The sequence below is a fragment of the Macaca thibetana genome, chromosome 8 (genome assembly GCF_024542745.1).
Source record: "Macaca thibetana thibetana isolate TM-01 chromosome 8, ASM2454274v1, whole genome shotgun sequence".
Classification (NCBI taxonomy): domain Eukaryota; kingdom Metazoa; phylum Chordata; class Mammalia; order Primates; family Cercopithecidae; genus Macaca; species Macaca thibetana.
Window position 1 is genome coordinate 94,247,520 of NC_065585.1, and position 15,275 is coordinate 94,262,794.

Here is a 15,275-nt window from a genome sequence, read left to right on the forward strand (position 1 = left end):
TGTATTTTAAAGGCTATAGACTGGACTTCTTAAGAACTGAAAAATCTGTCAAAAATACCAGTTGTGTTATTTCTGCCTGTCAAAATCCATTTCAAATTTTAAGAAGTTAACTCAGGTGCCATCTCTTCCATGATATTTTCTATAACCCTTGTATTTGGAATGAATCTCTTCCACTTTAGTGCCCCTAGACTTCCTGATTCCTTTATTGCAACATTTGTTCTCTGTGGTATTAAACATGTTTGTGTAACAGCTAAATCCTGTTTGATCTTACTAAGCTGCTAGCTCCTTGAAGGAAAAGCCATATATGCTATTTTACACCTCTCATAGCATTAGCACAGTACTCGGAGACTTTAATCTGTAAGTAAGGAACAAAAACAAACAAGTCCATCTCCATTTTACTTTCACAATCCACTGCTTTTGCTAACTTGATATCTAGTGTTGTCCAAGACAGCTCCACTATCAGACTTGAATTCTCACATTTCTGTTCTTTAACTATAACCTCTTCGTTTCCATCACCACCAAATTACCCTATTATTTTTCTGATCTTTCTTAGTCCTTCCAATTACCCTAGTAAGTGTGTTATAAAAAACTGGAAAAATGAAACAAATAACGACTCTTTAGCAAGCTAATTTGCCCTAGATTGAAAGAACTATACAAAATTGATCTAGAATTTTTCAAAGGAAGTGTGGACTTTTCCAAAGAGAGTTATATATTTTAAGGGTATTATGACAGTTTCTTTTTTAATCCCCTACATAATTGTGTAAGAACAAGTGAAGAGGTTTATGCCAGAGGAAGGAATATTTGCATGACTTATGGAAAGGGTCTTAATGGTATTTAGTTGATGTTTTCTAAAAATTATTGATTGTTCCTGAGTTACATACAGACCAGTCCTTGTGGACCTCCTGACCAATCTGTGAAAGTGGAATGCAATCAGTCCAACTTCTGTATCCACTTTTGAGAACCACATGCCACATCATGATGATGAAACTGAAGGGCAACTGCCGCATCAGACGTGGGTGCTGTTTCTGTTTATGAGCATATTTGCCATTGAGTCTTCCTTCTCTGCCAGGCACAGTGGCTCATGCCTGTAATCCCAGAACTTTGGGGTGCCTACGCAGGCAGATCACTTGAGGTCATGAGTTTGAGAGCAGCCTGGCCAACATGGCAAAAACCTATCTCTAATAAAAAATACAAAAATTAGCTGGCATGGTTGTGGGAGCCTGTAATCCCAGCTACTCAGGAGGCTGAGACAGGAGAATCACTTAAACCCGGGAGGCAGAGGTTGCAGTGAGCCGAAATAGTGCCACTGCACTCCAGCCTGGGTGACAGAGTGAGACTCTGTTTCAAAAAATAAAAAAGTGAGTCTTCCTTCTCAATTAGTAACGCATGCCATGGAATGCTTAAATGTTATATTCCCCTTTCCCCCACATCACATTTTTATGAATATACTCTCACACATTGTGCTCCTTTCTCTACTGTCATTATCTTTCTTCCTATAAACTATTTTTTATCAATTAGCTTCTACAATTATTCTACCCAAAGTCACCCCCAAATTAATCACTGTTCCTCAGTTCTTTCAGTATTTCTTTTCTGTAGTTGATACAATCAACTGTTTCTTCTCCTTAAAACCTTGATTGAAATAGCTTCTATGACATCCTTACGTCATAGTTTTTTTTATGCCTATCTACTTTTTTCTGTTTCACACATTCACTAATTGTGCTTCCTCCTCAGATCCCCTAAAATATACATTCCTGAAGCTTCCCCTCCTTCAATTAACAGCCATGAATTCAGTATTTACTATAAGCCAGATACATATTTGGCTTTATTGTTAGAGACCCATTTGCTAAGATTGCTGTGTTATTAAAAGCACAATTTTTATAACCACTAAACTTGCCTACTGTTTAGATACTAAACTTCATCCACCAGTGTCAAACCTGTCACCATCTGAAACGTCTTCATCTCAAGGTAAACAGCGTGTGCACTCTGGGAGAAAACTAGAAATTCTACTGTCATTTGAGAACTTTTAAAGTCCAAAAGCCTACTTTCAATATTGTTGATTTTCATAGTGTTTAAAAAGCATGCAGTAGATGATAATTCTACCTAAGGAAAAAACTAAGACATTAACTTTTTTCATTAAAATTCATTTAATAAATATTTGTTGAGTACTTTCAGTCATAAAGTATGCTAAACACTGAGAGTGCTCCTCAAAATTAAACTCTCAAATTCAAATATATATATAATATGTATATAATATTATATAAACTGACGTGCACATATTTATATGCTCACTTTGCATATAAATAAATTAAAGCTTGAAGAGATTAAAAGAACAGCCAGTTTTAACAATCTTTAACTCTTATTGTAATACCCTTGACACTGCAATATTATAACATACTTCAAAATTTAAAGCAGATATTTATATCTGAATCAGGGTCATTACATTATGATAAATGTAAACTATGTTATTACTGATAAAAATATCATGATTGATAAAAATATCATGATAAATTATCACTGATAAAAATATCATGACTGATAAAAATATCAAAACATGATAAAAATATGTTTTAATTTATACATACACAATAGTACATGACTGTAACACAACTTGATTGCAATTAAAGTTAAAATCATGAGCTATGGCAAAAAAGCCACCAAGAAATAATATCCTAAGTTTGAGCCAAGCTAAATAATTTTATTTATTTGTAATCATGGGCAGCGCTATTCATAATAGTCAAAATATGAAATCAACCTAAGTGTCTATCAGTGGATGAATGGCTAAAGAAGTGTAGTATACATATATTACATTCATATGTACATATACATATACATGCAATAGTATATTATTCATCTATAAATCTAGTGTAAATCACTTATTTATCTTTTCTTGCCCCCTGATCCCTCACTGAATCTACTACTACTAGTCCGTGAGCTTTTTCAGAGAAAGAATCAAACGCAATGTCTCCCACTTACAGATATTAAATCAATATTGATTGAGTGAATGAGTAAACAATAAATTAGCTCTTGAATGTGAATCTCTATGAAATCCATTCTGAATAGTGCTATGTTTGTAACTGCTTATTGCTGTCATGTGTATTGAGTGTAATTAATTCAGCTGATGAAGCTGTTGATGTGCTGAATGCCATAAAAATGAAAATGTAAGGAGTCATCTGGACCCATTCAGACAATTTCTTTCTTGCCAGAAATTTCTCTAGCTAAATGTCTTCAAATAATATAACTGCATTTTTTAAAATAAAAAAGAAAATAAATATACACTTTTAAAAAATATGCATTCTCTTAATAGAAACATTAAGAGAGCTCTTAAGGCAGAAGGAAAATAGAACCAAAAGAAAGAAATGAGAAGAAAGATTAAAAGTAGAATATGTTTGAATAGTTACATGAAAGCAATAATATATTTTGAAGTATCTAATTTACATTTTTTAAGTATATCAAAAATATGCTGAAACAGAAGGAAAAACAAAAGAATTAAAGTGTCTTAAAGTTCCAACATTTTCTGAAATTGATATGAATTGTGTTAAACTGTAATAGTTATACACATATGGTTCTATATCTATGATAATGTTTAGGCAATAACTTAAACTATAACAAAAAGATGAATATATGAAAATTGAATAGAGGCAGTATTAAATAATAAACATCTCTAATTATTACAAGAGGTAAAGAAATAAAACAGCACAAAAACTAGTGTGTTGAGCAAAAGGACTTTGAGATATATGTATATCTCAACAGTATAAAATCTAACAAATCAGTTTCAAAATGGTCAAAAGACATGAACAGACACTTCAGTAAGAAAGAAATACTGATGGTGAATAAGTACATAAAAAGATGCTCAACGTCACTATAATATGCAAATCAAGGCCACTGGGACATGTCACTACATACCCATTAAAGTGGTTCAGTAAAGCAACAACACTAAATGCGGCAGAGATGTGGAGAAACAATCATTCCTACATTGTTGGTGGGAGTGTAAAATTGGACAATCACTCTAGAGAGCAATTTGACTGCATCTTAAAAGACTAAAATACTATTGTAATATAACCCATTCATTGCACTTTTTAGCATTTATCAGAAGAAATGGAAATGTATGCCCCCAAAAGATCTATATACAAATATTCATAGCATCCTTATTTAGAATAGTCAAAAACTGGAAGCAACCTAGATGTTTTGCCAAGGTTGAATTTTTTAAATGTACTACATTTATACCATAGGATATCACTCAGAAATGAAAGGGAATGAACAACTGAGAAAAAAAAAAAAAAAAAAAAACTACTTGGAAGAATCTCCAGGAAATTATCTTGTGGGAGAGAACAACAACAACAGCAACAACAACAAAACAGACACATAGACCAATGGAGCAGAATAGAGAACCCAGAAATCAATTCTCTCATTTACAGCCAACTCAGATTCAACAAAGGTGGCAAGATTGGAGAAAGGGCAGTCTCTTCAATAAACGTTGCTGGGAAAACTGAAGACCCATATGCAGAAGAATGAAACTAGAGCCCTATCCCTCACCATACATAAAAATAAAATCAAACGGATTAAATACTTAAATCAAAGGCCTGAAACTATGAAACTGCTGGAAGAAGACTCTGGGGAAATGCTCTGGGATATTAGTCTGGGCTAGGATGTTTTGTGTAAGACCACAAAAGCACAGCCAAAGCAAAAATAGACAAATGTTATTACATCAAACAAAAAAGCTTCTGCACCACAAAAGAAAAAATAAAGTGAGAGACAACCTACAGAATGGGAAAAAATATTTTCAAATGACTCATCTGACAAAAAATTACTGAACAGAATATATAAGGCACTCAAACAACTCAATAAAAAAATCTGATTTAAAAATGGGCAAAAGATTTGGACATTTCTCAAAAGAAGACATAAGCACGGTCAACAGGTATATGAAAAACTGCTCAACAACACTAATCATCACAGACATGCAAACAGAGTGCAATTCATTCAGCTGATGAAGCTGTTGATGAGATATCTCACCCCATTTAAAATGGCTTATATATGAAAGACAGGCAATAACAACTGCTGCTGAGGATATGGAGAAAGAGGAACCCTTATACACAGTTGGTGAAAATGTAAATTAGAACACTTCACTACTTCAGAACAGTATGGAGTTTTTCAGTTCTCAAAAAACTGAAAATAAGACTATCACACAGTCCAGCAATTTCAGTAGTGGGTATATATTTTAAAAGAAGGAAATCAATATATTGAAAGATGTCTGTGCTCCTATGTTTATTGCAACAATATTCATAATAGCCAAAATGTGAAATCAACCTAAGTGTTTATCAGTGGATGAATGGCTAAAGAAAGTGTAGTATACATTTGGGTCAGGCACGGTGGCTTACACCTTTAATCTCAATACTTTAGGAGGCCGAGGCGGATGGATCATTTGAGATCAGAAATTCCAGACCAGGCTGGCCAACATGATGAAACACCATCTCTACTAAAAATACAAAAAAGTAGCTGGGCGTGGTGGGGTGCTACTGTAATACCAGCTACTCGGGAGGCTGAAGCAGAAGAATTGCTTGAACCGAGGGGCGGAGGTTGCAGTGAGCCAAGATCGTGCCACTGCACTCCAGCCTGGGCAACAAGACTGAAACTCCATCTCAAAAAAAAAAAAGAAAGAAAGAAAGTGTAGTATACATATATATTGTATATATATGCAATAAATATTATTCCTCCATTAAATATTATATTCAATGCAATAAAATATTATTTTATTAATATTAAATATAAAATATTATTTCATTTATATTTAATATTTTATTAATATTAAATATAAAATATTATTGCAATAAAATATTATTCCTCCATTAAAAAAAGAATGAAACACTGTCATTTGCAGCAACATGGATAGAATTAGAGGTCATTATACTGAGTGAAATAATCCAGGCACAAAAAGATAAGTATTCCATCTTCTCACTCATATTTAAGTGAGAGCTAGAAAAGTTGATTTCATTGAGATAGATAGTAGATTGTTTGTTACCAGAGACCAGGAAAGTTAGAAGGGAAAGAGAATGAAGAGAAGCTGATTGATGAATACAAACATATAGTTTAATATAAGAAATAGGACCTAGTATTAAATAGTTTAGTAAGGTGACTGTAGTTTATAATACTCTATTGTATATTTTTTAAAATAGCTAGAAAAGAAGGATTTGAATAGTTCTCATATAAAGAAAAGACAAATATGAAGATGATGGATATTGTAAGTATACTAACTCAATTTTTACAATTCTATGAATGTGTTAAATGATCACGTGTGTTCTAAAACTATGCATCTATTATGCATCAAAAAATTGAATTAAATAAGGTTATATAGTATCGTATATAATGTTCTCAATAAGATGAAATAACAGGCGAAGAACAGGTTATTAGTTGTCAGAGATTAGAAATGTGGTGAGGGAGGAGGGCAGGAGGGATGCTGGTGTAGTTATGGAAGAACTACAGAATACCTACAACGATGGAACTGTTCATACAAAACATGGCTGCATTGGTGGATGCAGGAACATGCATATGTGACAAAATTTCACAGAAATAAACACACGGGCGTGCGCGCGCACACACACACACACAAAGAGGTAAAATCTGTGTGGTGACGGAGCCTCCCTCATTGCTAGCAAAGCAGTCTGTGATCTAACTGCAAGGCAGCAGTGAGGCTGGGGGAGGGGCGCCCGCCATTGCTGAGGCTTAAGTAGGTAAACAAAGCCCCTGGGAAGCTCGAACTGGGTGGAGCTCACAGCAGCTCAAGGAAACCTGCCCGTCTCTGTAGACTCCACCTATGGGGACAGGGCACAGCTAAACAACAACAAAAGCAGCAGAAACCTCTGCAGACGCAAACGACTCTGTCTGACAGCTTTAGAGAGAGCAGTGGATCTCCCAACATGGAGGTTGAGATCTGAGAAGGGACAGACTGCCTGTTCAAGTGGGTCCCTGTCCCCTGAGTAGCCTAACTGGGAGACATCCCCCATTAGGGTCAGTCTGACACCCCACACCTCACAGGGAGGAGTACACCCCTGAGAGGAAGCTTCCAAAGCAAGAATCAGACAGGTACACTGGCTGTTCAGCAATATTCTATCTTCTGCAGCCTCTGCTGCTGATACCCAGGCACACAGGGTCTGGAGTGGACCTCAAGCAATCTCCAACATAATAATGGGAGACTTCAACACCCCACTGTCAACATTAGACAGATCAACGAGACAGAAAGTTAACAAGGATATCCAGGAATTGAACTCATCTCTGCAGCAAGCAGACCTAATAGACATCTATAGAACTCTCCACCCCAAATCAACAGAATATACATTCTTCTCAGCACCACATCTCACTTATTCCAAAATTGACCACATAATTGGAAGTAAAGCACTCCTCAGCAAATGTAAAAGAACAGAAATTATAACAAACTGTCTCACAGACCACAGTGCAATCAAACTAGAACTCAGGACTAAGAAACTCAATCCAAACCGCCCAACTACATGGAAACTGAACAACCTGCTCCTGAATGACTACTGGGTACATAATGAAATGAAAGCAGAAATAAAGATGTTCTTTGAAACCAATGAGAACAAAGATACAACATACCAGAATCTCTGGGACACATTTAAAGCAGTGTGTAGAGGGAAACTTATAGCACTAAATGCCCACAAGAGAAAGCTGGAAAGATCTAAAATTGACACTCTAACATGACAATTAGAAGAATTAGAGAAGCAAGAGCAAACACATTCGAAAGCTAGCAGAAGGCAAGAAATAACTAAGATCAGAGCAGAACTGCAGGAGATAGAGACACAAAAAACCCTCCAAAAAATCAATGAATCCAGGAGCTGGTTTTTTGAAAAGATCAACAAAATTGACAGACCGCTAGCAAGACTAATAAAAAAGAAAAGAGAGAAGAATCAAATAGACGCAATAAAAAATGATAAAGGGGATATCACCACCGACCCCACAGAAATACAAACTACCATCAGAGAATACTATAAACACCTCTACGCAAATAAACTAGACAATCTAGAAGAAATGGATAATTTCCTGGATACTTACACTCTTCCAAGACTAAACCAGGAAGAAGTTGAATCCCTGAATAGACCAATAGCAGACTCTGAAATTGAGGCAATAATTAATAGCCTACTAACGAAAAAAAGTCCAGGACCAGATGGATTCACAGCTGAATTCTGCCAGAGGTACAAGGAGGAGCTGGTACCATTCCTTCTGAAACTATTCCAATCAATAGAAAAAGAGGGAATCCTCCCTAACTCATTTTATGAGGCCAACATCATCCTGATACCAAAGCCTGGCAGAGACACAACAAAAAAAAGAGAATTTTAGACCAATATCCCTGATGAACATCGATGCAAAAATCCACAATAAAATACTGGCAAACTGGATTCAGCAGCACATCAAAAAGCTTATCCAACATGATCAAGTGGGCTTCATCCCTGGGATGCAAGGCTGGTTCAACATTCGCAAATCAATAAACGTAATCCAGCATATAAACAGAAACAAAGACAAGAAACACATGATTATCTCAATAGATGCAGAAAAGGCTTTTGACAAAATTCAACAGCCCTTCATGCTAAAAACGCTCAATAAATTCGGTATTGATGGAACATACCTCAAAATAATAAGAGCTATTTATGTCAAACCCACAGCCAATATCATACTGAATGGGCAAAAACTGGAAAAATTCCCTTTGAAAACTGGCACAAGACAGGGATGCCCTCTCTCACCACTCCTATTCAACATAGTGTTGGAAGTTCTGGCTAGGGCAATCAGGCAAGAGAAAGAAATCAAGGGTATTCCGTTAGGAAAAGAAAAGTCAAATTGTCCCTCTTTGCAGATGACAGTATTGTATATTTAGAAAACCCCATTGTCTCAGCCCAAAATCACCTTAAGCTGATAAGAAACTTCAGCAAAGTCTCAGGATACAAAATCAATGTGCAAAAATCACAAGCATTCTTATACACCAGTAACAGACAAACAGAGAGCCAAATCATGAATGAACTTCCATTCACAATCGCTTCAAGGAGAATAAAATACCTAGGAATCCAACTTACAAGGGATGTAAAGGACCTCTTCAAGGAGAACTACAAACCACTTCTCAGTGAAATAAAAGAGGACACAAACAAATGGAAGAACATACCATGCTCATGGATAGGAAGAATCAATATCATGAAAATGGCCATACTGCCCAAGGTTATTTATAGATTCAATGCCATCCCCATCAAGCTACCAATGAGTTTCTTCACAGAATTGGAAAAAACTGCTTTAAAGTTCATATGGAACCAAAAAAGAGCCCGCATCTCCAAGACAATCCTAAGTCAAAAGAACAAAGCTGGAGGCATCAGGCTACCTGACTTCAAACTATACTACAAGGCTACAGTAACCAAAACAGCATGGTACTGGTACCAAAACAGAGATATAGACCAATGGAACAGAACAGAGTCCTCAGAAATAATACCACACATCTACAGCCATCTGATCTTTGACAAACCTGAGAGAAACAAGAAATGGGGAAAGGATTCCCTATTTAACAAATGGTGCTGGGAAAATTGGCTAGCCATAAGTAGAAAGCTGAAACTGGATCCTTTCCTTGCTCCTTATATGAAAATTAATTCAAGATGGATTAGAGACTTAAATGTTAGACCTAATACCATAAAAATCCTAGAGGAAAACCTAGGTAGTACCATTCAGGACATAGGCATGGGCAAAGACTTCATGTCTAAAACACCAAAAGCAATGGCAGCAACAGCCAAAATTGACAAATGGGATCTCATTAAACTAAAAAGCTTCTGCACAGCGAAAGAAACTACCATCACAGTGAACAGGCAACCTACAGAATGGGAGAAAATTTTTGCAATCTACTCATCTGACAAAGGGCTAATATCCAGAACCTACAAAGAACTCAAACAAATTTACAAGAAAAAAACAAACAACCCCATAAAAAGTGGGCAAAGGATAGGAACAGACATTTCTCAAAAGAAGACATTCATACAGCCAACAGACACATGAAAAAACTGCTCATCATCACTGGCCATCAGAGAAATGCAAATCAAAACCACAATGAGATACCATCTCACACCAGTTAGGATGGCGATCATTAAAAAGTCAGGAAACAACAGGTGCTGGAGAGGATGTGGAGAAATAGGAACACTTTTACACTGTTGGTGGGATTGTAAACTAGTTCAACCATTATGGAAAACAGTAGGGCGATTCCTCAAGGATCTAGAACTAGATGTACCATATGACCCAGCCATCCCATTACTGGGTATACACCCAAAGGATTATAAATCATGCTGCTATAAAGACACATGCACACGTATGTTTATTGTGGCACTATTCACAATAGCAAAGACTTGGAATCAACCCAAATGTCCATCAGTGACAGACTGGATTAAGAAAATGTGGCACATATACACCATGGAATACTATGCAGCCATAAAAAAGGAGGAGTTTGTGTCCTTTGTAGGGACATGGATGCAGCTGGAAACCATCATTCTTAGCAAACTATCACAAGAACAGAAAACCAAACACTGCATGTTCTCACTCATAGGTGGGAACTGAACAATGAGATCACTTGGACTCGGGAAGGGGAACATCACACACCGGGGCCTATCATGGGGAGGGGGAAGGGGGAGGGATTGCATTGGGAGTTATACCTGATGTAAATGACGAGTTGATGGGTGCTGATGGGTTGATGGGTGCAGCACAGCAACATGGCACAAGTATACATATGTAACAAACCTGCACGTTATGCACATGTACCCTAGAACTTAAAGTATAATAATAATAATAAATTTAAAAAAATCTGTGTGGTGAATTTTTTCAAGTTAATTTTCCAGTTGGGATATTGTATTATTGTTTTGCAACATGATACCATTTGAGATAATAAGCAAAGAGTAAATGAAAATAGTATTTCCCACAAGTGCATGTGAATATACATTTTTTTCAAAATAAAAGGTTAAATCATAAAAAGCTAGGATTTTCAATAGAAAAAATAAGATGGTATATTCAAAATATATCTGTAATTACATTAAAAGTAAGTAGACTAATTTGATTTAATGACCAAGTTTGTTACTTTGGATTAAAAACAAAAAAGAATATTCCAAATATATGTATAATATATAGATGTGTATATATACCTATATATTAATGCAGAACGAGCACATTTTGTACAGTAAGACTAAGAACAGTTTAAATAATAGGATAGAAGAATATACAAGTAGATATTAACAAATATAAATCTGTTTTTTATTTATCCTAATATAGATAGACTTAAAGGCGAGAAATATCTCCAAAGGTATAGGACATGTCATAATAATCGGGCATCATATAACTGGAATTTATAAAAATTCTAAATCTACTTGTATCTGACAACATAATTAAATATAAACAGTAAACAGTCACTCAACAATATAGAGAAACACACAGATCTACTATCATAGTGGGACACTTTACCATCTTCATATAAAACCTAATACAATAAACTGGAAAAAATCGTGACTGATGCAGAGGATCAGAGCCTCTAATGAACACATATGACCTACTTGAAATATGTACAACACAGCACTAAAAAACTTACAATACTCATCCTTTATAAATACATATAGAACATTTCCCAAATTAACATATATGCTGAGTAAAATCAAGCCTCAACAATTATCAAAGGATTGAAATCATCTAGCATGAAATTATACTAAATAGAAATAGCAAAAAGATAATTAGAAAATCCACAAATATTTTGAAATTTTATGATACACTTTTAAATAGTCCATACGTCAAAGAAGTAATTATAACAAAAATAAAACATTATCAAATGAATTTTTTAAAATATATGAATATCAACATTTGTGGATTTCCTATTTTGGCCAAGACAAAGTGACCTCATTCTTATCAGATGCTTCCTGATGCAACTAAAGAACTTCACACTTAACATGACAAAAGTATGGGAAGCCCCTGTGAGGTGAACAGGTAAGCATGAATGACTAGGGACTTCAAACTCAGGGATAAAAAAAAGTGCTAAGTCCCCTGGCTTTTCCTCCTGCATGTCCTAGACATGACCCTCTGAATCCGACCCTCTGAATCCTCCCCTCTGAATGGCTAACAGCAAGATTTTTTAAAAACATAAAGCCTCCACTGGAAACCTGTTACTCTAAAGGACTAGAGAATGGGTACACTGAAAACAAACAAAACAAAACCTTTTGGCAACACCTGCCCAAATTCAGTCAAATATCAATGGATACATTGTCTCCCTGTTCACAAGGTTTCCAGCAGGGCTTAGCAGGAAGCTGGTCTTCCATCCCACACCTTAAAGAAGCAGGCTCCAATTTCCCTGCCAGGGTAGTGTCAGTGGGGTGTCCTGGACAGCTGAACTATCATACTCACCTGCAACAACCAGACTAAACGGGCTTGTGGGAGATGGGACAAGTAAGTACTGTGCCTCCATTTCCGTGCTGACAAGTGTGGCCCAGCAAGGAGCTGGGTCTCTCCCACCATTATCACCATGGTGGAATGAGGTGGTACTTGGTGGAGCTAGTTGGCCTCTCCTATCCATCCACCTCCTTCCTTATGTCAGTAGAATTCTGTGGGGAGCTGAGCTTCTACCTCCAACCTTTAGCAACCAAGAAATGTTAATGACCCTGTCCATCTACCTTTCCAGGTGTCAGCATGGTGCAGTAGGAAACTTAACATATACACCCATGCAGTCCTCACAACAAAGAGATTGCCTGCTAAAAACAACAACAAGAAGAATAAGAACAACAACAAGAAAACCCAGATTAAATAGGAACCCGCATCTCAACATTTAATATCCAAAGTCTAGAATGATTTTGTTAAATCACTTGTCACATCAATATCCAGGAAAATCACAAGTTGAACAAGAAAAGAACTAATGATACTAACAATGAAATGAATGAGATATTGAAATTATCTCACAAAGATGTCACAGTAACCATCATAAAAATGCTTCAACAAGCAATTAGAAGTTTTCTTGAAACAAATAAAATGGTTTTTAAAAACTTTAAAAAAGAAGTTATTTTTAAAAGGATAAACTAGAACTGAAAAAATAAATCAAAAAAAATTAAAATGATGAATAGGCTGAAGAGCAGAGTTAAATGACAGGAAATAAAATTTGAAAACATAAATACAGATCAATAAACTTTTCCCAAACTGTTTAACAGAAAGAAAACAGATTCTTAAAAAGTTTCTCAGTGATGTGCAGGACAATAATAAAAGGGTTAATATTTGCATCAACAGAGATCCAGAGGGAGAGAATGTAAAGTGAGGCTAAACAAGTATTTGAAGGAATAAAAGTCAAAACTTCCCTAATTTGCTGAAAGTCATAATCACACAAGTTTAAGAAGCAGAATAAAGCCCATTTATGAGAAACTTAAAGAAATATGTGCCAACATACTTCATAATTAGTCTTCTGAAACTGAAAAAAAAAGAAAAAAAAAAGTCTTCAAAGCAGAGAGAAAGAACATATTACTTATAGGGGACACCAATTTGAATGACAGTAGACATTAATGCCTAACATATTTTAGCTACTGAAAGAAAAGAACTGTCAACTCCAAAGTCTGTGTCCACTAAGATAAATGAAAACTAAAGGAATTAGATGCTAGCAAATCTACCTTTAAAGAATGTCTAAAAAAATTATCTAAGCAGAAAGGAAGCGATAAAAGAAGCTTTGAAATTCAGAAAGATCATTGATGGGTACACTTTGGGTTAAGTATAATGGATTATCCTTTCTATGAGTTTTTAAAATCTTATTTGATGGTTGAAGCAAAATTCATAATACCACCCAATATAGTGTTTGATGTATGTGTAGGAAGTTAAGGCAATATCTTTATAAACAGGAAAGATAAAGGAATCTTAATGGAAGCAACATTTCTATACTTCATTCAAAGTGGTAAAACGTTACCAGTAGACTGGGATACATTACCTACACATATACCTCGAGCAACCAGTCAGAAAACTATGCAAAGTGATATACTCAAAAATACTATAAATAAGTCAAGAGGTGATGCTAAACTTGCAGGAGTAACTAGAAGAGTATTTGCTGGAAATGGGAAGATCTGGCAATATATATTAGGAAAAATAAATCTTAAAATTAATTATCAAAATGGACTCGCAAACTAAAGCCTATGGGACAAATCTAGCCTGACACCTGTTTTTGTAAATAAGTTTTATTGGAACAAAGGTGTGCTCATTTATTTATATATTGTATACGGCTATTTTTGTGGCAGAACAGCAGAGCTGAGTACTTTGTGACAGAGATATTAAGGCCTGCAAAACATAAAATATTTACTATACAGCTCTTGGCCGGGCGCGGTGGCTCAAGCCTGTAATCCCAGCACTTTGGGAAGCCGAGACGGGCGGATCACGAGGTCAGGAGATCGAGACCATCCTGGTGAAACCTAACATGGTGAAACCCCGTTTCTACTAAAAAATACAAAAAACTAGCCGGGCGCGGTGGCGGGCGCCTGTAATCCCAGCTACTCAGGAGGCTGAGGCAGGAGAATGGCGTAAACCCGGGAGGCGGAGCTTGCAGTGACAGGGCGAGACTCCGTCTCAAAAAAAAAAAAAAAATTTACTATACAGCTCTTTACAGAAAAGTTTCCCAATCCCCGGAACTTATATCTCTCAAAAAGCAATAAGAACAAAAATTCAAGCAGAAAAACTTAAGAAATGGAAACAATCAGGGAAAAAGCAGAGGCTCATAAAGTATATATATAAGTTAAGAGATCCAAGAAAGTCCCAAATTAATCATTTTTAAAAAATTAACAAAATGTACAACTCCTTAGCAAAACTGACCAAGATAAAAAGAGAAAAAAAAAATTCCAGAATGAAAAGGAGGACACTACTTATCTTACACTTAGTAAAATAGATAATAAGAATATTAAAAGCAGAAAATAAATCTTATAATTTAGACCAACTATGCCGGGCATGTTAGACCACATGCTGGGCATGTGGTTTATGCCTGTAATCCCCGCACTTCGGGAGGCCAAGGCAGGCAGATCTCTTGAGACCAGGAGTTCAATACTAGGGAACATGGTGAAATCCCATATCTACAAAAACAAAACAAAACAAAACAAAAAAAGCTGGGCATGGTGGCATGTGCCTGCAGTCCCAGCTACTCGGGAGACTGAGGTGGGAGGATCACTTGAACTCAGGAGGTGGAGGTTGCATTGAGTCAAGATCGCCCCTCTGCACTCCAGCTTGGGCAGCATAGCTAGACCTTGACTCAAAATAAATGAATG

General features: G+C 36.0%; 1 protein-coding gene across 8 annotated transcripts in view; it reads right to left on the minus strand.

Annotated features, from left to right (window-relative positions):
* Window positions 1-15,275, minus strand: part of SNTG1 (syntrophin gamma 1) — an 891,115-nt gene that overhangs the window by 261,774 nt on the left and 614,066 nt on the right. The gene's annotated exons all lie outside the window — the stretch shown is intronic.